Source organism: Agelaius phoeniceus, chromosome 25, assembly GCF_051311805.1.
Source record: "Agelaius phoeniceus isolate bAgePho1 chromosome 25, bAgePho1.hap1, whole genome shotgun sequence".
In the NCBI taxonomy this organism is placed as follows: domain Eukaryota; kingdom Metazoa; phylum Chordata; class Aves; order Passeriformes; family Icteridae; genus Agelaius; species Agelaius phoeniceus.
In genome coordinates, this window is record NC_135289.1 from 1,009,125 (window position 1) to 1,032,171 (window position 23,047).

Below are 23,047 nucleotides of genomic sequence, written 5' to 3' on the forward strand. Positions count from 1 at the left end.
AATCCTTTTCATTTCCCAGGAAGACATGATGAACAGGAGAGAGAGAGAAAAAATCACTTGACAAGGCTCTTCTAAAGAGGAAGAATAGTGCAAAGTGCTGGTTAAATTCCCATTGATCCTTCACTCAGCTTCCCATATACATGTGGGTTTGACTACTTGATACTTCCTTTCACTGTCATAAGTAATAACCGAGGGGAAACAATCATTTCTAAATAACTGCCTATGATTCTTCTATTGTAGTGATTAGTGCTGAATAATTATTAGCTGCGCCGCGTTTCTGCGGGAGCTGCCTATAGACGGTGCCTATAGATGGTGCTCTTGGCCTCGCACAGCCGCTCCTCGCCGGAACCCGCGTCCGAAACCCCCCGGGAATGGGGGAAAAAGGCAGAAATAAGGCAAAAAAGGCAAAAAAGGCAAAAAAGGCTCTTTTCCCCGCGCTGCTCCCCTGCCGGGGTTGTCTGGGAGGCGATGGCGCTGTTTGATCGCCCTGGGAGCGGCAGCAGAGGCAGGTTTGGGTCCTGGCAGGGATGGAGAGCCCGAGGCGATGTCCAAAGCCCTTATCCCGCACTGCCAGCGGCGCTGAAAGGCTCCCGAGCACACAGGTTCGTGACCCCACAAAGGCGGCTATCAAAGGTGCAGACAAAGAGAAATTGCGATCCAGGGGCTCCGAGCAGAGCCTGAGCTTCCCCCGGCGCTCCCCAGCCCAGCAGCGCCGGAATGATTCGCTGGGAACAGCCTCTGCATGCAGGAGCACGCTGACCATGGGCGAACAATAAACAGGGAAAGGAGAGGAGAGGAGAGGAGAGGAGAGGAGAGGAGAGGAGAGGAGAGGAGAGGAGAGGAGAGGAGAGGAGAGGAGAGGAGAGGAGAGGAGAGGAGAGGAGAGGAGAGGAGAGGAGAGGAGAGGAGAGGAGAGGAGAGGAGAGGAGAGGAGAGGAGAGGAGAGGAGAGGAGAGGAGAGGAGAGGAGAGGAGAGGAGAGGAGAGGAGAGGAGAGGAGAGGAGAGGAGAGGAGAGGAGAGGAGAGGAGAGGAGAGGAGAGGAGAGGAGAGGAGAGGAGAGGAGAGGAGAGGAGAGGAGAGGAGAGGAGAGGAGAGGAGAGGAGAGGAGAGGAAGGGCTGCTGAGACACCCTGCCCTGCCCTGGAACGCTCTGCACCAGGAGCTGCATTGCTGGGATTGGCATTTCCCCCAGGATGGGTTTTTGCACTGGGGTTTGTGGGGTTTTGCAATGAGGTTTTTGCGGTTTTGCACTGGGGTTTGTGGGGTTTTGCAATGAGGTTTTTGCGGTTTTGCACTGGGGTTTGTGAGGTTTTGCACTGGGGTTTGTGGGGTTTTGCACTGGGGTTTGTGGGGTTTTGCAGTGAGGTTTTTGGGGTTTTGCACTGGGTTTGTGGGGTTTTGCACTGGGGTTCGGTTCCATTTCTGGGAACGTGCAGCACAGGAGCTGTGCTGGGAACAGAGGAGGAGAGGGAAAAGCCTGCTCAGGAACCACTGCTGCCATCCTCTGAGTGCCTTCTGCTGCCTCTCCCAGGCTCAGCAGCTGCAGCCTGGGGACCTCTCCAGGCTGCCAAAGCCCTCAGCTCTGGAGCTGCACTGAGGGGAGCCTTTCTGTGGGATTGGGCTGTGCTGTGCAGGGGCTGGGCCCTGAGGGCTCTGCAGGGGCTGCTGAGAGGATGGAGACCCTGCTGGGATGGGGAGAGCTCTGACCAAGCGACCAAGCTGTGCCTTTCTCCCTGGGCAGGGCGAAGGGTGGCACCTGCACACTGGGGTGCAGGGCATTCCCTGCTGGACTTCCCATTCGGGGCTCCTGAATCCTCTGCAGGGGCCAAACAGCAAAACCAACCACAATGAGGTCCTTTTCCACCCAAAACTGCTCTTGCAGGGTCTTGCTGACGTGCACCAGGCAGGGAGATGCAGCAAGGCCACTGCTGTGGCCATGGTGACAGCAGCGAGGGTGACAGCAGCGAGGGTGACACGGGCTGGGCTGGAGGGGAGCTGTAAGAGGACATTGGGTTGGTTCAGTCACTCGGGTTTGCTGTGGAGGAGGCCCAGGATGATGGCTCTGGTTTTTCTCTTGCAACTGTCCCAGTGTGTAATAGAAAAATGGTTTAAAAATTCCCGATGACAAGAGCTGGCAAGCAGCAATCCCTCATGGTATCGATCCCCTCCACCAGCTGCACTGCTCGGGATCATTCCCATGGCCCTGCCTGGGTCAGGGTCAGCTGGACCGAGGTGTTCCTGCCTTTGAGGAGCACGAGGTCCTGCTGTGGCACCGGGACTGCCTTTTCCTCCAGGTGTTTGATTCCAGCTGTTCCCAAACCCCTGTGGGCTGCTGCCGGTGACCAGCGAGGTGTGAGGTGTTGGGAGATGCTGCTCCCTTTGGTCCCCTGCAGCTTCCAGGTGTTTCTAAGGCAGCAGGAGAGGCCAGGTCACGGCTCTGTGGCTGAAGCACTCAAACCTGAGGAGGGTTCCTCTGGTTCCCAGCCGCGGGTGCTCACAGCCATGGCCCCTGCCGTTGGGTTCTGGCAGCTTTTGGCAGGAGCTGTGGGGCTCGGTGGCTTCAGGGGCATTGCAGGACATGCCCAGCTCCGGCTCTGCTGGAGGTGACCCGGCCTTGGCAGAGACCCAGCCCTTCCAGAGAGGGGAAACTGAGGAACGGGGAGCTCGGGTGTCGCTGCTGCCACCCGAACTGGAGCCGGGGGGCGCGCAGGGGGTCGGAGCCGGGGCCAGACGCGGCAGCCCCGTTCCCCTCCCTGCAGCCCTTGCCCGGGGTGGGACAGCTGCGGGGCAGCTGCGGGGCTCTGTGGGCACAGCTGTGCCGGGGAGGGAGCGCGGGGAGGCTGCCCGGGCGCTGCGGGGCTTTGTTCCAGCGCGGAGCCGCTCCCGGGCCCGGCTGGGCCGCGCTCTGCGGGACGGGGGGGCGCAGGTGAGGAGGGGAGGGGGCGCCGAGCCCCGCGGGCGGGCAGGGAAGGGTTAACGCGGCGCGGGGGCGGCGCGGGGGCGGGCGGGGAGCGGCGCGGGGAGCGCGCCCGGGCGCGGGGCCGGCGCGGAGCGGGGAGCGCGCCCGGGCTGGGGCGGGCGGATGCGATCAGAGCCGCGCTCGCCGCACTCGGGCAGCGGCTACGGAGGCGATGAGAGGCCGGCGGGGCTGAGCCGAGCCGCGCCGCGCCGGGGGGAGGCCGAGGGGCTGCGGGCAGCGGCGGCCGCCCGGCCCCGGATTGATTTCCGCGGTGCCGGGGGCCGCCGGCATCCCCCGCCCTGAGCCGGGAGCAGCGGAGCGCCCAGGGCCGGTGAGTGGCCGCGGATGGCGGGGGCTGCTGCCCCCGGCCGGGGTGGGGGCTCCGCCGGGCATCCCCCGCCGGAGGACGCGGGGACGAGGCTCGGCATCGCTGCGGCCGCGCCGGGAGGCACCGGGGGCTGCGGAGCGCGGGGTGGTGCCCGCGGAGCTGCGCGGAGATGCCGGGGGTGCCTGGGGAAGGGATGGGGGAGCCCCTCGGAGTGCCCGGTCCCGGGGATCCGGCGCCCGCTCCCTCCCCGGGCTGCTCCGCGTTCCCGTTTGACATCGCCGCCTCCCCGTTAATTCTGCGGCCGCTCGGTACCGCTCAGTCACGCTCTGGAGCCGATGCAGCGGGAGAAACTCATCTCCATGAAAAGTTCCTGCTAGCACGGAGGCACTTTCTGGAAAACAGCCCCGAATCTTGGGGGAAAAGACACAAAATCCCCACTAAAACTTTCCGAAACCCGCGCGAGACCCTCTCTGGACGGGGATGAGGGGAGCGGTGCCGAACGCACTTGCGCTCCCCGGGGGAAATCCCAGCTCCCGGGTGATGCTGCCGGGTTCCGCAGCCCCGGAGCCGCCGGGTGGGTGTCGGTGACAGCCGGGGCTGCTCTGGCTGAGCTGTCCTCGCCGCTGTGACCTCCGTTTAACCTGGCACGGTCAGGCATTCCCGGCTTTGTCTCCGTTCACGCTGCGGCCAATAGTCGCACGTTCCTGGAGGTGAAGTGAGTGATGTTCAATTAATCTGTGTTCTGAGGGGTATCAGAAAGTCAATAGGTTAATTTTAAGCGAGGTGAATAGTAAGTGGCAGAGAGAAATAATCCCTTGTGCGTCTGTGAGCAGCAGCTGAGGCTCGGAGGTGAGGGAACGTGAAGTTCTCCGAGTGCCATGGTGTGAAACCAGCGCTCAAAGGCTGCTCCTGCTCTTGGCTGGGCACTTGATGCTTCACTGGTGGCTCCAGTGTGCCTGGCAGACCTGGGCTGGGCTGGGGACGAGGTGCTGTCCCTCCTGCTCCGGATGGCTTCATTGATAACGGTGACTAAAGTGAGATGAGGTGACCTACTTACAGCTGAGGGACAGATGCCTCGCAAGAATCTGTGCCATCCTCGGAACAGATGTTTGGCTTTTTTACCTTTAACACAGAGGTGTTAGATCCTTTAGAACTCGATGGGGCTTTTTTTTTTTTTTTTTTGGTCTTTATTGCTGTCCTTCTGCCATTTGTTGTCACTTTGAGGACCCTCAGAGCTCAAACGTGGCACTTTGGGGTGGTGCAGGGGAGCAGATAAAGCAGCTTTGATTCGAGGATCTCGGTGCGAGCAGCGAGGGACGTGACCCAGCGGTGTCACTTGTGAAATGCCTTATCAGCCAAGGCAGCCATCCCTCCCAACTCTCCCTGCCACATCCCCGGCGCTGGCTGCAAGAAGATAAAGTAACCCAATTTACTCCTCATTGTCTTTGCGGTGTTGTTGGATGTAATTAATCGAGGAGTTCCCCCCGGCTCGGGAGCTGGTGGGAGCACGCATCGCTGCTGTGTAAGATCTGCCATAACCCAGCACGGGATGGGAGCAGCGCTGCCCGAGCTGCGCCTCGTTCCCCGGTGAGCCCCGAGCCTGCCCCGTTCCCGGAGCTCCGCCGGACGCGGGGGCGAAGCTGCGGGCTCAGCCCGGCCGCGGGACCCGGCGAGGGCAGCGCTGCCCGCTCCTGGCCGTGCTCTTTAACTCTCCTCTGCAAATTGCATTAGGATGTGACAAATTGGCCCGCCGAGCAGTAAATGGAGATGACATTTGGAGCGCTTTGCGGGCAGCCCCGGCGCAGGCTCGGGGAAATGTGTGATTTGCAGGCGCTTCCCGGCAGCTCCCGATTAGGCTCCGCCACGAGGCTTTCCAGAACTTACTTAGGGAACTCCTGTTGCAGCTAAATGTGGGAGTCTCGAGCATGCCTGGGAAAGGTTGCCCAAAAGCTAGGGCAGATGTAGGTGCAGACTGTGTCTCATGCCGTGGGCAGCTGAGATGAGGAGCTGAACCGGGAGAGAAAGCAAAGCCGATATTTAGAAACTGCGTGAGTGGTGCCGAGCTGAAGGTGGGAAGCTGGGCTGGGCTGCTGGTGCCAGCGTGACGCTCTGCTGGGGGAGCAGGGGCAGCCTTGGCACCGAGGGGTGATCCTGGGGGTAAAGAGGCACCTTTGGCACTGAGGGGTGATCCTGGGGGTGCAGGCGCAGCTTTGGCACTGAGGAATGTTCCCGGGGCTAAAGGGGCACCTTTGTTCCCTGATGGGATGAACCTGGGGGTGAAGAGGCACCTTTGTCACCGATGGGTGATCCTGGAGGTGCAGGGGCATCTCTGCTCACCGAGAGATGATCCTGGGGGTGCAGAGGCACCTTTGGCACTGGTGGGTGATCCTGGGGGTACAGGGGCACCTTTGGCACTGGTGGGTGATCCTGGAGGTGCATGGGCACCTTTGTTCACTAAAGGATGCTCTCCTGGGGGAGCAGGGATGCCTTTGCTCACCGAGGGATGGTCCTGAGGGAGCAGAGGTGCCTCTGCTCACTGAAGGATGCTCGGCTGATGGAGCAGGGGCACCTTTGTTCACCGAGGGGTGATCCTGGGCAAGCAGGGTCACCTTTGCTCACCAAGGATGCTGTCCTGGGGGTGCAGGGCTACCTGTGCTCACTGGGGGATGATCCTGGGGAAGCAGGGTCACCTTTGCTCACCAAGGATGCTGTCCTGGGGGTGCAGGGCTACCTGTGCTCTCTGGGGGATGATCCTGGTAGGACAGAGGCGCCTTTGCCGCTTTGTGGCTCTCGGAGGAGGGAGTGCCCCACATCCCAACAGCAGCGTGCCCACCTGCCCCTCTCATCTCCCGGCGCATCCGCGGCCGCTGGAACACGGCGGCGATCAAGCTGCTTTAATTGGCCCCTGTGCAGCCCGAACGATAAATATGCAATGGGGGAGAGTGCCCCGCTGCTGCTCTCGGCGCCGAGCCTGTCATTGCTGACGGGGCAGGGCGTGCTCGCTCCCCTCGCCTCCGCCCTGCGACAGCCGCGCTCCCCCACCTGCCTCCGGCATCCTTAAAAAGAGGGGGAAAAAAACCTGGAAAAAAGATGAACCTGAGCATGCAGCGCTCCTGAGACAGGCCCCTTCACATTTCTAAACACTCTTGATTATTCAGCTAATCTTTATTTCATGGGCCCGTTACAAGAAACACAAACGGGGGAGAAAGTAGAAGGCGGTGACACATTTAAAATACACAAGAAAAGTGCTGGCAGGAATATAATCGCTCTTCTTCCAGCGATATGAAATATTTATGGGCCTAAGTTGTGGCAAGACTCTGCCTCCCCTCCCACCTAACTCCGGGATGTTTTTCCCGGTTCAACAGGAACTGGGGGCACTGGGGGCGCTGCCAGCAGAGCCCCGAGCCCCCGCTCTGGCTGCAGCCGGCCGGGCCCAGCGTCCGTCTGTCCGTCCGTCCGTCCCCGTGCAGGGGAAGGGAGGAGCAGGGCGCGGGCCAGGCTGCCCGCCTCAAACGGGAGCGGAGCTGTTACACTCCGTTAACTCGAAATAATTCAGCGGCGTCCCCTCGGCGAGCTGTGAAAAGCCCCCTTTGAGGTGCCCGTGTTGCGGAGGAGCCGCTGCTCCCTCGGGGCACTCTGCTATTAATTCATTAGATCTGAGGGGCTTTTTCCTCCCGTCCCCCCTCTTTTCTCTCCCACACCCCCCCCTCCCTGGCAATTCAAACAGTGATGAATGGACAAAAATCCCTCAAGGGAAACATTTTTTCACTTAGTTACAAAGATTTCATGGCTAATTAGAGTAAATGTGGTTTTTAGAGTGTTAATCTCTTAACCAGCTTGGCTGGGAGGCCACCGGCACCACAGCAAAGGGGGGGACCCGGGGGGACCGAGGTGCTCCCGACCCCTCGGGGCCGAGGCGGTGCCGGTGCCCCCGGAGCAGCCCTGGCACCTGCTGGGGTGGGTGCCAGCTCCAGGGTGGGGCACAGCGGGGCCGGGGGCGCCCGGGGAGCGGCGGCGGAAAAGCGCAGCGGGAACCGAAGGGAATCCGGGGCAGCAGCGCTGTCTGCAGCGCAAATGAATGGATTTACTGCGGGATGGGGCCGGCAGGGACTCGGGCTGGGCAGCCCGGGCTGTGTCCCCACGTGTGGCTGTGCCACAGGGTGGCCCTGCCGCCTCCCCCGAGCGCGGGCACGCAGCGGGGCCCTATCGCCAAAGGTGTTTTGTGGTGGAAATCCTCTCCTTTTGCGGCTGTGGGGGGATTTATTTCCTTTATTTCTCTTTTCTGCGGTTCTCCCCACCTGGCATCCACATTGCAGCCTGGTTTTGGCTGCACCTCCAGGGGGGAAATGGCAAAAGGGGCAGAGGAGCTCCCGAGGCTGCTCCCCCCGGCACCCAGCACCCCCAGCCAGCACAGGCTGGGAATTGGGGTGGGATGCGGGCTTGAAATTCCTGCTCATCCCACTAGAGGGGATCCTCTGGATCCAGCTAAAATCCGAGCCCAGCGAGGAGCGAAGCCGCAGCCCGGTGCCGATGTGGTGCAGGCTGGAAACCTGAGCCGGGGCCACGGGGGGATTTTGGTGCCTTTCGGACATTCCTGGGTGATCCAGGCTGGCTGTGGCCCTGAGCCTTCGCTCCGTGTCCGTGGCTCCCGTGCCCGGGTGGGGCGCGGCTGCTCCAGCAGCGTTCCCGAGGAAGAGCAACTTCCCCAAGCACACGCGTGCAACACGTGCCAGGGATGGAGCTGAGGTGCTGCGGGCTCCCGGCTGGGCTGGAAATCCCGGCCGGTACCGGGATCCTGCCAGGGACGGGGGCTGGGAAAGAGGAGCCCTCCCCTCCTTATCAGAGAGGGCCCATCTCATGTTTCTCCCTGTAATCGCAGCTTCTGTTTGGCTGAAATCGACCTGCGAGGGGGGAGTGAAAAGCGAGATAAATGTATCCTGCTATGAAAATTTAATCCTGCTTTGCCTGGGCTAAAATTGCGTTCAGGGCTGGAGATAAAAGGCGTCAGAGCCACGTTATAAAAAAGCCCAGATGATCTCCGAAGGCACGGGGAGGGTGAGGCTGGGAGAGCCCTGGCAGGGCTGTGCTGTGCCCCCCTTGCCTGGCACTGCCCTGGCAGAGCCCTGCCCCTGCCCAGCTCCCTGCTAGGGGCACGCTCAGCTCCATCTCCCGTTTGCTGAGGAAGGGGAGGGTTCATGCAGGAGTTTTCCCTGTGGAAGTGCTGTCATGCAGCTGACCCCAGCTCGCTGTGCACCGTGCTCTGTGCCTGCCGGGTCCTAAACCCTCAGTGCCCGGGGGTGACCCCGCTGTGCTCCCGAATGCCTGCAGGAGAGGCCCTGCAGAGCTCCTGCCTGCCCAGCCACTCCCAGAGGGAGCCTGGAGCCAGGCCCAGCCCGAGTGGGCTTGGAGGGCCCTGTCCCAGCCAGGCCCCACTCCCTGGGGCCAGCTCCGGGCTGTGTTTGCTGTGACAGCAGCTTCTCAAGAGGGAACGTCCCTCCCAGCCCTTTTCCTGCTCCAGCCCCGTTTCCCCACTCCATGAAAGTGAAAGGTGAGGTCTGAGTAAATATTGCCCTGACCTCTCACCTCTGCTGCTCCCGCTGCTGCTGCTGCTGCTGCCTCCCCAGGGCTGCCCTGCTCTGCCCCGGGGCTGTGCTGGGAGCAGGGGGCTCTGGGGGGCTCTGGGGGGCTCAGGCTGGAACACAAGCCTGGTGTCTCAGGGCTGAGCTGACAGGAGGGGCAGGGTCCAGCCTGGCTGCCCCAGCCCGGTCAGTGCGGGTGGATCAGCGTGGGGAGCGCAGTGAGCTCTGCCCGTGAGTGTGACAGCCACCAGCACGGTCCCTGCCTGTGTCACAGCCCTGCCATGTCCCTGCCTGTGTCACAGCCCTGCCAGAGCCTGGGGGGAGCCAGGCAGGTGCTGCTCAGGCAGGAGCCTCTGTGAGGGCCCACAGCAGGAACAATCCCTGTGAGCAGGAGAGAGCTCGGAGAGGGGCACAGGCAGGGAGGGCCGAGTGTGGGTGCAGCCTCTGCCCCTCTGTGCGACCTGGCAGGGCTGGACCAGCATCTCCCACCTGTCCCGGGCTCGATCACGCACGGGGATCAGCAGTGGGAATGCTGGGGGGTGCGTGGGACAAATCCAATCCCATTCTCCTGCTGAAGGGGCAGATGGGAGAGCGGCCGTCCTGGGCCAGGCTGCTCCTGCTGGTAGAGCACAGGTTGGAGCCAACTGCTCCTTTTCATTTTCCTGCAGCCCTGCGTGGCTCTGACACAGGATTTGCACGGCAGCAGTTTAACCCCCGCGGTGCCAGGCCCTGCAGCCCCGTTTCCCTGCCGGGGGAGGCTCAGGAGCACAGGAAAGCCGCGGGGCAGCGCTGGCTGTGCCGGAGGAAGCGTGGCCACCGCGGCCCCGTCACTCCCTGACTCAGCGTGGAAGAAGTTCCTCCTGTCATTTCCAGCCTGGGAACAGATTCCTGCAGGGAGATTGATGGGCAGCTCTTGCTCCGTGGAGGCTCTGCCATCAGCCAGAGCCCGCAGCCATCCCCCATGTGCTGGTCCTGCTGAGGGAAGGGCACAGATCTGGAGGGGTTCTCCAGGTGTTCCTGAGTCTCCCTGCTTTGGTTTGTTCGCCTGGGAATGAGCTTCCGAAAAGTGAGTCTGTGCTTTTGAGGTTAATGCCTGGACAGCACTCAAAGGAGGCTTTGAGTTGTTCGGATTTGTGTGGATTTTTGGGCTCTCGGGGTTTGCCTTGGCAGGGTTCCCTTCGTGCCCAAAGTGGCCATTTCCCCTCAGGATGGGAGGCTGGGGTTCTGGGAATTGGGAAAGCTGTGGTGACTGTGAGTGTGTTGGTGGCAGGGTTCAACCCCCCAGGTGATGGCCCTGAAATTGTCATTTTCCCATTTTTTGGGGAACATTTGCACAGGGCAGACCCCGGGGTTGGGTGCTTGCCCAGGTAGCCAAATCCGAGGGGTTCATGTGTGGCCAGCTCGTGTGAAGAGCTTTGTTCCCCGTGGCTGGGCAGATTTATTGGTGTCAGAGCAGAGGAACAGGGAGCTGGCTGAGGAACAGGGATGTTACAGTTCAACTCCATAAAACACGCCGGCTGTCTCCTCTGCTCACTCATCTGCCAAGTCCCCAAAAAGTCGCAGTGACAGGAGCAGAGGATGGAGCTCTGCCCTCATGATCATATTTCCTGTCGTTGCTGGCTTATGTCACAGCCTGGAATGTTATTTGAACAAAAAAAACCAAAAAAATTGCCTGCGAATTTCCTTTTGATTTTTAATGGAAGTGTGAAGAGGTGGGGAGGAAAAGGGAGCGTGCCTGGAGCTTTCCTAACTGCCTTGGTTATTCCTGTGCTTCAAATGTGCCGTTTCACAGCTCTGAAATCTGCTCTGAAGTCAAAACATAGAACTGTGGAATGGTCTGGGTTGGAAAGGACCTCAAAGTCCCTTCCCTGGAGCGTCCAAGGCCAGGCTGGATGAGGCTTGGAGTAACCTGGGACAGTGGAAGGTGTCCCTGTCCATGGCAGGGGTTGGAATTTCAGCTGGGATGGGATTTCAGGTCCCTTCCAACCCAAACCATTCTGTAATTCCATGATAAACCCAGAGTAAGCAAACTGCCAGTGAGAGCTTTTCAAAGTCCACCTTGGGGTGAGGAATCTTGTGTTTGCCTTAAACCTTCCAAAACCCCTGACTTTTGCTGTCCGCCCCTCTGGATTTCCAGGTGAATTTAACACCAGAGGCATCATCCCTTGTGAGACTGGAGCTGGGAGGGCCAGATGGAAACCCCCCAGCAATGAGCTGGGCTGGGAGGTGCTGTGGCAGAGCAAGGGGCCCTGCAGCTTCCCTCTGTCCCTGCTGTGAAGTTTCCTGGCAGCTCTCGAGGAGTTAATCCCAGCAGCAGCGAGGAGCAGCCCTCTCCTGGAGTGCTTGGCCCCACTGGCAGCTGAGGAGCCTCCTGGAGCAGGAATTGTGTTCAGAGGCTGCTCGCTGGTGACAGGTCCAGACTGCCTTTAAAAATCTCACAGCAACCGAGGAGCTCGGGCCAAACTCGCCGGGCTCGGGGGGACACAGAGGCAGCAGCCCCTGGCGTGTCCCCCGGGCCAGAACGAGGTGCTGCTGCCACAAGGGCTTGTGTAACTCTGCTTTTCAGGGCAGGGATTGTGTGGCAGGGACAATATCTGTGTGGCAGGGACAAGTTCTGTGTGACAGGGACAATTTCTGTGTGGCAGGGACAAGCCGGTCCCCTTGGATGAATTCCCCGCGGCCGAGGTTGGGCTCAGCTCAGCAGTGCCAGAACAAACTCCCAGGGAGAAACAACAGCAGAGGCTCTTGTGAGGACTTCCAAGGGGGTTGTATAACTTGGTTAAAAACCAAATGAAAAAAAAGGGATAAAAATTGGCCCGGCCCAGGGTGCTGGTCGCAAGGAGGTTTGGCCTCAGGAGGGACAGGCTGGGTGGAATTGCAGGGACCTTGCAGAGGGGGATTTCACTTCTGGATGTGTTGGATTTTAACCCTTCACTGCCCCACAGGCTTGCACCACGGAGCTCTGTGTCAGTCCTGCCACTGAAATGAGATTGGATTGACTTTAATGAAGGAATGGTCTCCCTGAGGGTGGGTCCTGCTGGCACAGGGCTTTGGGCAGCTCACCTGCCCCAGCAGAACCTGCTCCCACACCCTCTGAGCTGCAAAGATCCATTGGAAACAAAACCATTTTGGCCTAATTTCCTTCTCCTCCCAAGATTTTAATAAAAGCCCCATTATTTTTAACCCAAACTGCAAAATTTCAACATGAGAAGAAGCAGAATATTGGCTCGTTTGTTCATCCCTGCGAATTCCTGCTTCGTTCTCTGCAAATTCCCATTATAAACATGACACTTGGGCAGATTATCTGCTTTAGCCATCGTGTTACTGAGGGGGATATCACATTAATTTCCTTGTCATTGCGTTTGTTCTCATCTGTGTGGGATCGTTTGGTTCAAAGTCTTGTGGTCCTTAATGTAACTCAGTTGCTCTTTGCTTCTGCCTTCGAAGACAAAGGGAGCAGCACTCAGTGCCCCTGGATTTTCCAAAATCACTGATTTTCCTCTGATCTGGGAGGTTCTTTTTGGCCAGGCATCCCGGCTGGGTGGTTTTGGTGAGAGTTCCACAGGTTTTGGGCCAGAGACAACTCCACTGCTGAGTTTTGGCTTTGCCCCCACCAGTCCTCGAGCTCTGTGGGAATGTTTTGAGGATCTGGAGGAGCAGTCTGTGGTTGTAAAGGGGGGATTTGTAAAACTGAACCAGCTCAGAGCAGTGCCCTGGCTCTCACGAGATGTTTTGTTGTGTTTTTTGGAGGAAACTCCTTTTGTGATGGGTCCCTGGGTTTGCCAAAGGAGCCCTGCCACAAATTCGGCCATGGCTTCTCTCCCTGTGGGATCCTCTGAGCATTTTGTGGAGTTTTTGTGCTCAGCTCTTGCCCCACCTCAGTGCTGTGTCCCCTCAGGTGTGACAGGGGGGCTCTGATCCCCCTGTTGCTCCACCCAAGCAGTGCCCTGGGGATCTGGGGAGAGCAGGGATGGGGCTGGGACACCTCCCTGGGCAGAGCTGAATGCAGGGGTGCTGAGGGCTCCTGGGGCAGGCAGGCTGGCTGCGTCCCTGTGAATTATGGCCTCACACATCCTGAAGGATTTATTGTTTTCCGGCAGGGCTGGAGCCTGTCCCACAGGCAGGAGTGGGAGGAAGTGACTCAGTTGCTCTCCAGACAAGTGCAGCTTTGAGCTGCAGGGAGGCAGGAGGCAGCAGAGGGTGTCCTGAGGGAATTCCTGGGAATTGCTGCTCCCGGGGCTCTGGGTGGGATGGGCAGGGCTGGCAGGGCTGCCAGGCTGGGCAGTGGCCTCAGGAGCCATGGGCTGGGGATGTGACAGCAGAGCAGGGGACAGGGGAAGGTGTCACGGAGCAGGGAGAGGCTGTGGGTGCTTTCCTAACTGCCCTGATTGTTCTTATCATAATAAGAAGAAGCAGGGCAGTGATGCAGGGCTGGAGCAGCTGCAGCAGCCCATGGCCAATCGATTGCCACGCCAGGGGCACGGTGTGGGGCACAGTGGGGGACAGAGTCCGAGCAGCTCCCAGGGGCTTTTATGGGGCATTTTCCACCTCCACAGGCAGAAACACAGTGACCCTTCCTGGGTGGGTGCTGCAGCTCCCAAACCTCCCCTCCTGTCACCCCCATTGTCCCCACAGTGCCGCTGTTTGTGCCCTGCTCTGAGCTGCACAGGGATCTCTGGAGCTCCTGGTTTTGCTCAGGCTTTTGGGACATCTCATCCATCAAAGTGTCCAGCCCCTCTTTAGCCTCAGACCTTGTGGCTGATGTCAGATGTGGACGTCAGCAGCTGCTTTCTCCATCTCAGTCTCGGCTTGGCTGGAGAGAGAGAAGTTTTTAAATGACAGAGATCCTTAGCAAAGAAACGAGAGTTAGTGTTAAAAATAAAGAAAACAAGACAGCTCGTTTCATCTAAACAGAAGGGTTATTAAACAGGCTTGAATTAATCAGAGACCTGCCAGAGCTCTGAAATTGAAAAGCAGGGCAGAGGAGCAGGGAGCACACGAGTGTGAAGGAGCCACTTTCTCAAGCAGACATTGATGTCCCAACGCTCTGGGAGAGGAGCTGATGCTCAGCTGATGGTGGCACGGGGGGGAGGCGGCTCCAGGCTTTGGGGTCCTTGCCTGGACCTCAGGCCATGAGGCTGGGGGCACCTGTCCCCCTGGGAGCCCCCAGACCCCAGATCAGCTTGGTGCTGATCCCAGGAGATAAACCCGGCTGGGTGCTGGTCCTGGGAGATAAACCCAGCTTGGTGCTGATACAGGGAGATAAACTCTGCTAGGTGCTGATCTCAGGAGATAAGCCCAGTTTGGTGCTGATACAGGGAGATAAACTCTGCTAGGTGCTGATCCTGGGAGATAAACCCGGCTTGGTGCTGATCCCGGGAGATGAACCCGGCTTGGTGCTGATCTCAGGAGATAAACCCAGCTTGGTGCTGATCCTGGGAGATGAACCCAGCTTGGTGCTGATCCCAGGAGATAAACCCAGCTTGGTGCTGATACAGGGAGATAAACCCAGCTTGGTGCTGATCCTGGGAGATAAACCCAGATTGGTGCTGATACAGGGAGATAAACCCAGCTTGGTGCTGATACAGGGAGATAAACCCAGCTTGGTGCTGATCCCAGGAGATAAACACGGCTTGGTGCTGATCTCAGGAGATAAACCCGGCTTGGTGCTGATACAGGGAGATAAACCTGGGTTGGTGCTGATACAGGGAGATAAACCTGGCTTGGTGCTGATCCTGGGAGATAAACCTGGCTTGGTGCTGATCCCAGGAGATAAACCCAGCTTGGTGCTGATCCTGGGAGATAAACCCAGCTTGGTGCTGATACAGGGAGATAAACCTGGCTTGGTGCTGATCCTGGAGATAAACCCAGCTTGGTGCTGATCCTGGGAGATAAACCCATTCTGGAGGGTCAGGGAGCTCCACCAACCATGCCCAGAGGTCCCCACAGCCCCAGCCCCGCTGGCTGAGAGCGACCCAGGGCTGTTTTGGGCACACCCAGCCCTGAGCAGAGGCTGTGGCCATGGCCCATGTCCTGCCCTGCTGTGTGAGTGCAGCCAGGATCTCACCCAGCGCTGGCTGGCGCAGCCCTGGAGCTCTGCTGCAGCGTCTCTGTTTAATGGAGTGCCTGGGGACCCGTTTAATTTGGAGCTGGGGCTCTTCACTTGCCTGTGGTGTGCTTGGAGTGAGGCCAGCAGAAGCTGCTGCTTGTTTTCCTCCTGCAGCTCGCCGTGATCCTCCCTCGTGCTGCTCTGTAACATTCTCTGGTAATAAACTGCAGCTGGATGTCACCTGGGGACACGGGGCTGCGCTGGGGCTCGGCAGATAAAACTCCCTGCCTCGCCACTGGGACCTTTTGCTTAGCCTTGGGCAAATCATTTCCTCGTTTAATCTGCTTGCACCGAAGGTCAGCAGCCATTAAATTCCATTTTGTTGGGAACGAAGCCCATGAATAATCAAAGGACGCTCAGGTGCACCGGTGGAGAGGTGGGCAAAGCTCAGTCCGTCAGGACTGGGGTAGGAAACCAGAAAAAGCACTTTCTGAGGCACATAAAACTGACCTAGATTGCCTGGAGGGGCTGTGGATTCTGTTTCTGGGGGTCCTTGAGGACTCTTTAGAGAACAGCACTGCAGTGATGGCTCTAACAGCTGGGCCTGCAGCAGGAGGCTGTTACACATCACAGCTCTCCATCCAACTTTGCTCTTTCAACATCATCCAGCACCAGTGACCTGTTTACACAGGTCTGGCTGAACCCCAGCCTCCCCAAACCTTGACTAAACCAGCCATGAAACCTCAGAAGTGTTAAATTTCCCCTTGGTGTCAGACTTCAAGGCAGCCAGGGCGGGCAGGCTGGAGCCTGGGGGCTGCCTGGGGAGTGAAGCCCTCCCTGGCCACCTCTGCACTGCATTCCCCAGAGGAACAGCAGCTCCTCTTCTCCCCCTGGATCTGCAGAGGATCACACACCCTTTCTGCAGGATCCCTGCTCCAGCAGAGCCACCCCTGGCACTGCAGCAGGGCTGAGCCACAATTCCAATGGGACTGATACCAGCACCCTGACCCACAGGGTGTCAGGCTGGGTTCTGACTCTGGCACTGTTGCTTTGGTTCGCTGCATTGTTTATTTTATCCTTTCATTTTCTTCCCTAGTAAAGAACTGTTATTCCCTGCTCCCATAATTTTTGTTGCCTGAGAGCCCCTTAATTTAAAATTTACAGCGCTTGGGACGGCAGGGAAGGGTTCATTTTCTCCATTTCAGGGGAGGCTCCTGCCTCCCTTAGCAGGCACCTGTCTATCCAAGCACAGACAGATTTTTGGCCTGCCCAAGGCAGGTCATTGATGAGCTGTTCCACAGCAGAGCACTCAGAGGCTGCCAGCTGTGGTTTCTCAGAGGGCAGGTGCCAAGCGTGGGGACAGGAGAAGCTGTCTGGTGCATCCAGGCTGGGCTGTGCATTTCCCTGAAGCCCTGTGGGGTTGCTGGGTTAAATGGCTCCAGCTGTAGGGCACAGCTGGGTGACAGCCACAGCTCTGGTGCTGCTCTGTGATGGGGAAGATGAACCAGGAAAGCCTTATCAATAGGACTGCCTGGCAAAGGAGTTTGAGAATATGGAAACTATAAGCAAGATTGAAATGAAAGCAAGCTTTGAGATCCCTCAGTTACTGAACAACAGGAAAACAATGGTGTGGCTGCTGAAGGTGATCCCCTTTTGATGGAACAACACCCTCTGCTTGCAGACAGGCCCAAGGGTCAGAGCAGACCCTACAGCTTGGCAGAAGGGGCCCAAAGAGGACTTTTTAGGGTTTAAAATGTACCACAGTGTGGTAATGTAATGATTCTTATAGGCTGTATGGAAATGCTGTAGGATTTGTATCTTGTACTAGGTTGGACAGTGAGAATCAGAATATTCAACACAGAAGATGATTTATGGCATTGGAACAGGAACTTCGCTCTCTTGCCCTTTTACTCTCTTACCCCTTTTACTCTCTTACCCCTTTTAGTCTCTTACACTCTTGCTCCCTTACCCTTTTACTCTCTTACCCTCCCATCCTCTCTCCCCCTCTCTTCTCTCAGTCCTGCTCCAGCTGTGCCTGGCAGCTCCCAGCAGGGCCCTGCCCCTGGCCCTTTGCAATAAACCCCAAGTTCCAAAAGGCCCCTGCCCCCAGGCCCTTTGCAATAACCCCAAATCCCAAAAGGCCCCTGCCCCCAGGCCCTTTGCAATAAACCCCAAGTTCCAAAAGGCCCCTGCACTTGGTCCTTTGCAATAATCCCAGGTTCCACACCCTGGCCTCAGAGATCTCCCATCTCCATCCATCCCCACCATGCTACCCCTGATGCTCCTACAGAGCTGGGTCCCCCTGGGATGGGGCCTGAGGGTCACAGCTTGTCCAGGCCTGTGTCAGGTGTGGATGATGAGGTCAGATGTCCAGGCTTGTCCAGGCCTGTGTCAGGTGTGGATGATGAGGTCAGATGTCCAGGCTTGTCCAGGCTTGTGCAGCAAACCTGGGACACGCCAGGGGTGGCACTGGCTGTGCTGTGTCCTTGTGCTGCAATCTGCAGCTCCAAACCTGGGGCTCAGGGCAGGGCCCCCCTGGGTTTCGTGTTCCTCTGGACCCGTTGGGATGTGTGTGCACAGGAGGGAGGTGGAGGGGAGGGCTCTGCACAGTGTGTGCTGTATAAACAAATATCTGGGCTCCGGACAAATTTTGTGCATAATTCCTGTGATGTTGTTTGTTATCAGGGAAATGCCTTTTCGTGGCTGGGCTCTGTTCTTCCCCTCCTCTTCCTTGTCCCAGGCCTGGAGGAAGCAATAATCACAATGCTGTGCTTTGCCCTCTTAACTCTTTCTCAGAAGGCTGAGGATGCCATCCCTGGGAAGGAGCAGCCCTGGGAAGGGGGGACTCAGCTCCTGGCACGGGTCCTGCCCTGGCTGCCAGCACAGAGCAGGGACAGGAGGCTGGAGTTTGGTCCAAAGGGTTCAGGTTGTGTTTTAGGGAAATCTTGTTATTTGTCATCCCTGCGGGGAAACCTCGGGAGAAACCTCGCCAGACTCCTCACTGGTGATTTACAACCTGTTCTTGCTGTTGATGGAGTCCAAACAGTAAATAAAAAAGGCCAGGAAGAGGTGGTGGGAGCCATCCTCATGGCTCTGTGTTAGAGAATTTCAATTTTTCACACCCAGGTGCCAGTAACTTGCCTTGGGATCAGGCTCTTGGTGCTGGGGGGCTCCTCTGGCTGTGGTGGCCTGGCCAAAGAGGCAGCACTGAGCATCCAGACCTCTGATCCACGCTGGAAACATCCCAGAGCTTGGAGAAGCTTCCATCAGACACTTTGGCTCCAACTTTTTGCCTAATTAAACCCAAAGTAGATTAATCATGGTAAGGTCTTCCTCCACAGCTGACAAATGTGTGCTGAGTGTCACTCCTTGGAGGGGATCAATCACTGCAGCAGCTCCAGTGCCTGGAAAGCTTTCACAGGAAAATTCCCAACGAGCTGCAGGAGAGATGAGGGCCCAGCATCCGTGATCCCTCTTGCTGCAGGGAAATGGCCAAACTCGGGGCCTTGCCTTCACTCCCAGACCTGGTACGGAGCCGGCAGGAGGGGAAAGGCTCAGGCTGGTGCCAGAGGGCTGTGCCAGGGAGTTTGTCCTGCCTGAGGGTTTGTCATGTGCAGCCTGCCCTGCTGGTGACCCTTGGGGCAGTGCTGGGGGCTGTGACAGCCTTGGGGCAGTGCTGGGGCTGTGACAGCCTTGGGACCCCTGTGGGCAGTTCTGGGGGCTGTGACAGCCTTGGGGCAGTGCTGGGGGCTGTGACAGCCTTGGGGCAGTGCTGGGGGGCTGTGACAGCCTGGTGACCCTTGGGGCAGTGCTGGGGGTGTCACAGCCTGGTGACCCTGTGGGCAGTGCTGGGGGCTGTGACAGCCTTTGGGCAGTGCTGGGGGGCTGTGACAGCCTTTGGGCAGTGCTGGGGGGCTGTGGCAGCCTTGGGGCAGTGCTGGGGGCAGTGACAGCCTTGGGGCAGTGCTGGGGGGCTGTGACAGCCTTGGGGCAGTGCTGGGGGGCTGTGGCAGCCTTGGGGCAGTGCTGGGGGCTGTGACAGCCTTGGGGCAGTGCTGGGGGGCTGTGGCAGCCTTGGGGCAGTGCTGGGGGCTGTGACACCCTTGGGGCAGTGCTGGGGGGCTGTGACAGCCTCCTGACCCTTTGGGCAGCGCCACTGTCCCCACTCCCAGCCATGGACCTTGTGGGGCTGTCAACAGCGAAAGGGGCAGAAGCGCCCCCAGCTTCCAGAGCAACCCCAGCCCCCCCGCCCCTCCTGGCTGCCTCTGTCATTCCTCAGGAGGGTCTGGTCAGGATCACAGCCCCCACAAAGCCAGCGTGGGATTTATGGCCCAATCTGCTCCTCCCCGTGAGTGCCTGGGGAGCCGGGTGGCCTCTGGGCAGGGGGAGGCATGGGGACAGAACAAGGACAGGCAGGGAAAAGCTGGGAGGGTGAGGGGATGGGTGAGGGTGTGGGGTCACTGCGGGTTCTGGGGTCAGCGAGGCACTGGGGGTGTTTGCTGTGCCCTGGAGGTGCTGGGGCACACCCAGAGGGGTGAAACATCCCAAAAGCAGGAGCTGAGGGAGCAGGGGCGATGGGTGAGGGCCCAGTGTAAATCAGCCCACCCCCAAAGAAGAGCCCCCTCAGCAGCAGGCAAACACAGCTGCCACACTGGTGACATCAGAATTGTGCCTTTGAGCCGTCATTGGCCACAGGAGATTCTCTTGTTGTTTTGGCTTTAATTTTCTTTTTTTTTTTTTTTTTTTTTCTTTTTTGGGGGGTCTGCACAAAATGCCACTAATGACAAACTGTGGTGCCCGTGAGTGAGTGACAGCTGAAATGAGAGAAATGACTAATGGTGCCTCCTGAAGCCCTGTCACATGGAGATTAAATGAGCCCTTTTTTCTTCCCCCCTCAATGAGAATCATGGGCATTTGAATAATAATATTATAGTCTCCATTAGGATGACAGTGGGGGAAAAAATCGGCTCAGACCTGTGATTATTCCTTCAATCTAATAATTATTTAAATACCAGATAACTCCTTTCAGCCTAATTGAGGCCTTTCAGCTGCTTGGGTTTATATTGTGTCCCTGAATTTACTCTCTCTTTCACCTTGCGTTACTAATAGCTGCAGATTGCTTCTGAGGCTGTATTTTAAAACTCTCTTCAGAAAAAAAAAAAAAAAAAAAAAGAAAAGAAAGAAAGAAAGAGAGAGAAAATTAATGATCAAATGGTATTAAGGGTGAGAGTTAAAATCACCCATTCTGCTGGTGTTTAACTCCCCAGGTGTTTGCCCTCCTCCACAGGGATGGTTTGGGTTGGAAGGGGCCTTGAAGCCATCCAGGGCCATTTAATCCAGTAGAAATCCCAGACTGGTTTGGGTTGGAAGGGGCCTTGAAGCCCATCCAGGGCCATTTAATCCAGTAGAAATCCCAGACTGGTTTGGGTTGGATGGGACCTTGAAGCCCATCCAGGGCCACCCCCTGGCATGGGCAGGGACACCTCCCACCAGCCCAGGGTGCTCCAAACCCCGTCCAGCCTGGCCTTGGGCACTTCAGGGATGTGGCAGCCACAGCTGGCAACCTCTGCCAGCCTCTCCTGAGCCAAGAATTCCTCCCCAAAATCCCAGCTGAGCCCCACAGGGAGCGGGTTCCTGTGGCTTTGGTGTCTGCCCTGCTCAGCCCTGCACCCTGCCCTTGTCCCCCAGCCCTGGAGACAGGAGCTGCCCCAGGGTGACACAGATCCAGGAGGGGATGGCAGCTCCTGGCCACTCTGCCATGCTCAGATCATGGCCCTGGGGTGACACAGATCCAGGAGGGGATGGCAGCTCATGGCCACTCTGCCATGCTCAGATCATGGCCACTCTGCCATGCTCAGATCATGGCCCTGGGGTGACACAGGGAGAGGATGGCAGCTCCTGGCCACTGCCATGCTCAGATCATGGCCCCAGGGTGACACAGGGAGAGGATGGCAGCTCCTGGCCACTGCCATGCTCAGATCATGGCCCCAGGGTGACACAGGGAGAGGATGGCAGCTCCTGGCCACTCTGCCATGCTCAGATCATGGCCCCAAGGTGACACAGGATGGCAGCTCATGGCCACTCTGCCATGCTCAGATCATGGCCCCAGAGTGACACAGATCCTGGGGAGGATGGCAGCTCATGGCCACTCTGCCATGCTCAGATCATGGCTGAGGCAGATTCTCCTTCCTGGATGATCTCTCTGCCGCTGGCAGTGGCTGCTCATGAGTGCCCTGCCAAACCTTCCCTGTGAGGCAGAGCCAGGGGCTGGCTCACAGCTGACAGCTCTGCTGGGTTTGGGATGGAAATGTGGCTGAAAAAGACCTAAAACTGCTGCGGAACCACACACCCAGATGTGTGTAAAGTTCAATTATTTCAGTGCATTCATTTCTAGCCTGCACTGTCCTTGTGTCACTTTGCAATGGAACAACTTTTTAAGAACTGGAAGTAGGAAAATGGTGTGTGCAGGGCTCTCCAGGAGGCCCTCACTGCTCTCTGCAGGGTCTCTCCCTTTTGGGGCTCCCCTTGAACCAGAGCATGTCCAGGACTTGGGGCATGCAGATAAAGCTGCTCTGGGACCCCCGTGCTCAGGCGTCAGTGCCCACATGTGTCACCAGCACAGAGGGGACACTCCCAGATCCCGGGAGCCCTTTGTCTGTGCCATTTGGAAAGATCCTGGGAGGATCAGGGAACGGTGCTGGGGTGCTCACTCAGACGGAGAGGGAAGAGCCTGGTGCTGCTGGGGGTGTGGGGAGGGCAGCAGGAGCAGCTGCTCTGTGCCCAGCACACCGAGTGTGCCCGTGTGCACAGGGGCCCCAGGGTGAGGGAAGAGACGAGGGTCTGACTCCGTGTTTCAGAAGGCTTGATTTATTATTTTTTAAAATATATTATTTATTTATTTTAAATAAATTATATATTTTAAAATAATAAATATATATATTATAAAAATATAATATATAAATATATATATTTTAAAATGAAATAAGAATAATATTTTAATTTATTATTTCATATATTATATTAAAACTATACTAAAAGAATAGAAGAAAGGATTTCATCAGAAGGCTGGCTAAGAATAGAAAAAGAATGATAGCAAAGGCTTCTGTCTTGGACAGAGAGTCCGAGCCAGCTGGGCTGTGATTGGCCATGAATTAGAAACAACCACATGAGCCCAATCCCAGATGCACCTGTTGCATTCCACAGCAGCAGAGAACCATTGGTTGCATTTTGTTCCTGAGGCCTCTCAGCTTCTCAGGAGGAAAAACCCCAAGGAAAGGATTTTCCATCGAATGTGTCTGTGTCACACTGAGAGGGTGGCAGGGCCCGTGTCCTCCCCAGGACAGACAAACTGCCAAGGTGGGGATGGCGGGCCTGGCAGCGAGAGGGAAGGAAGCAGCTGGGGGAATGTGTCCCTGAGCAGAATGAGAAAGCCATCAGGGCTGCCTCTCCTGTCGTGTCTCCTGTCAGTGGCACAGCGCAGGGACAGAGCTCCTTTGTCACCTCTCAGGAACAGCCGTCCCCAGCTCCCAGCAGGAACAAGGCTAAAGAGAGAGGGACACCTGCAGCTCAGAGCGCCCCTGCGGGGCTGGGAATTGTTGGAAATTCAAATTAAAGCAAACCAGGAGCAGCAGCGGGGGCTCAGAGCTGCAGAGGGCAGGGTTCCTGTGGGGCGTGTGGGGTGTGATGGGTGCACGGTGGTGCCTCATCCTCAGCCTCTGCCCAGCGCTGGGGTGACCCCGAGGTGAGGGAGGGTTCTCTGGAGAGTTCCTTTGCCTGCCCAGCCTGGAGCACGTCAGGAATGCGTAACTGGGGATAAAGGAGAACTTTGTGGTGGTTTTCTCGCACTCAGACACCTCCGTGGTCGGGCCAAGCCAGCTGCTCTAGACTGGTGGTGTCTCTCCTGCTGGCAGGGTTTGGTGGCTGATCGAACCATGTGCTCCCACCTTGGTGGCAGCTGCTTTTTGGCAGGAAAGTACCTTGTGAAGGAGCTCCTGCCTAAAAAGCACCTGCTTGAGAGGCACTTCTGGCTCTGGGGAGGCTTTGAGGGGAGATGTCAACGCCTTCAGTGTGTGCTCAATGAGCTTGCCTGCACGAGGCTTCTTCCTCAGGTTCCCAAATTAAATCAGAGAGGG

At 57.7% G+C, this 23,047-nt stretch overlaps 1 protein-coding gene across 3 annotated transcripts in view; it reads left to right on the forward strand.

Moving 5' to 3' along the window:
* Positions 1-485: 485 nt before the first annotated feature.
* The window catches only part of PLXNA2 (plexin A2), a 140,319-nt gene continuing 117,757 nt past the window's right edge, over positions 486-23,047 (forward strand). The window contains exon 1 of one of the 3 annotated variants that reach the window (XM_077190609.1): positions 486-602. The gene's annotated coding sequence lies outside the window, so the exon portion shown is untranslated. Of the gene's footprint in view, positions 603-2,908; positions 2,927-3,024; positions 3,291-23,047 lie in introns of those variants that run through there. The other 2 variants (XM_077190610.1, XM_054648973.2) reach the window with 2 other exon arrangements.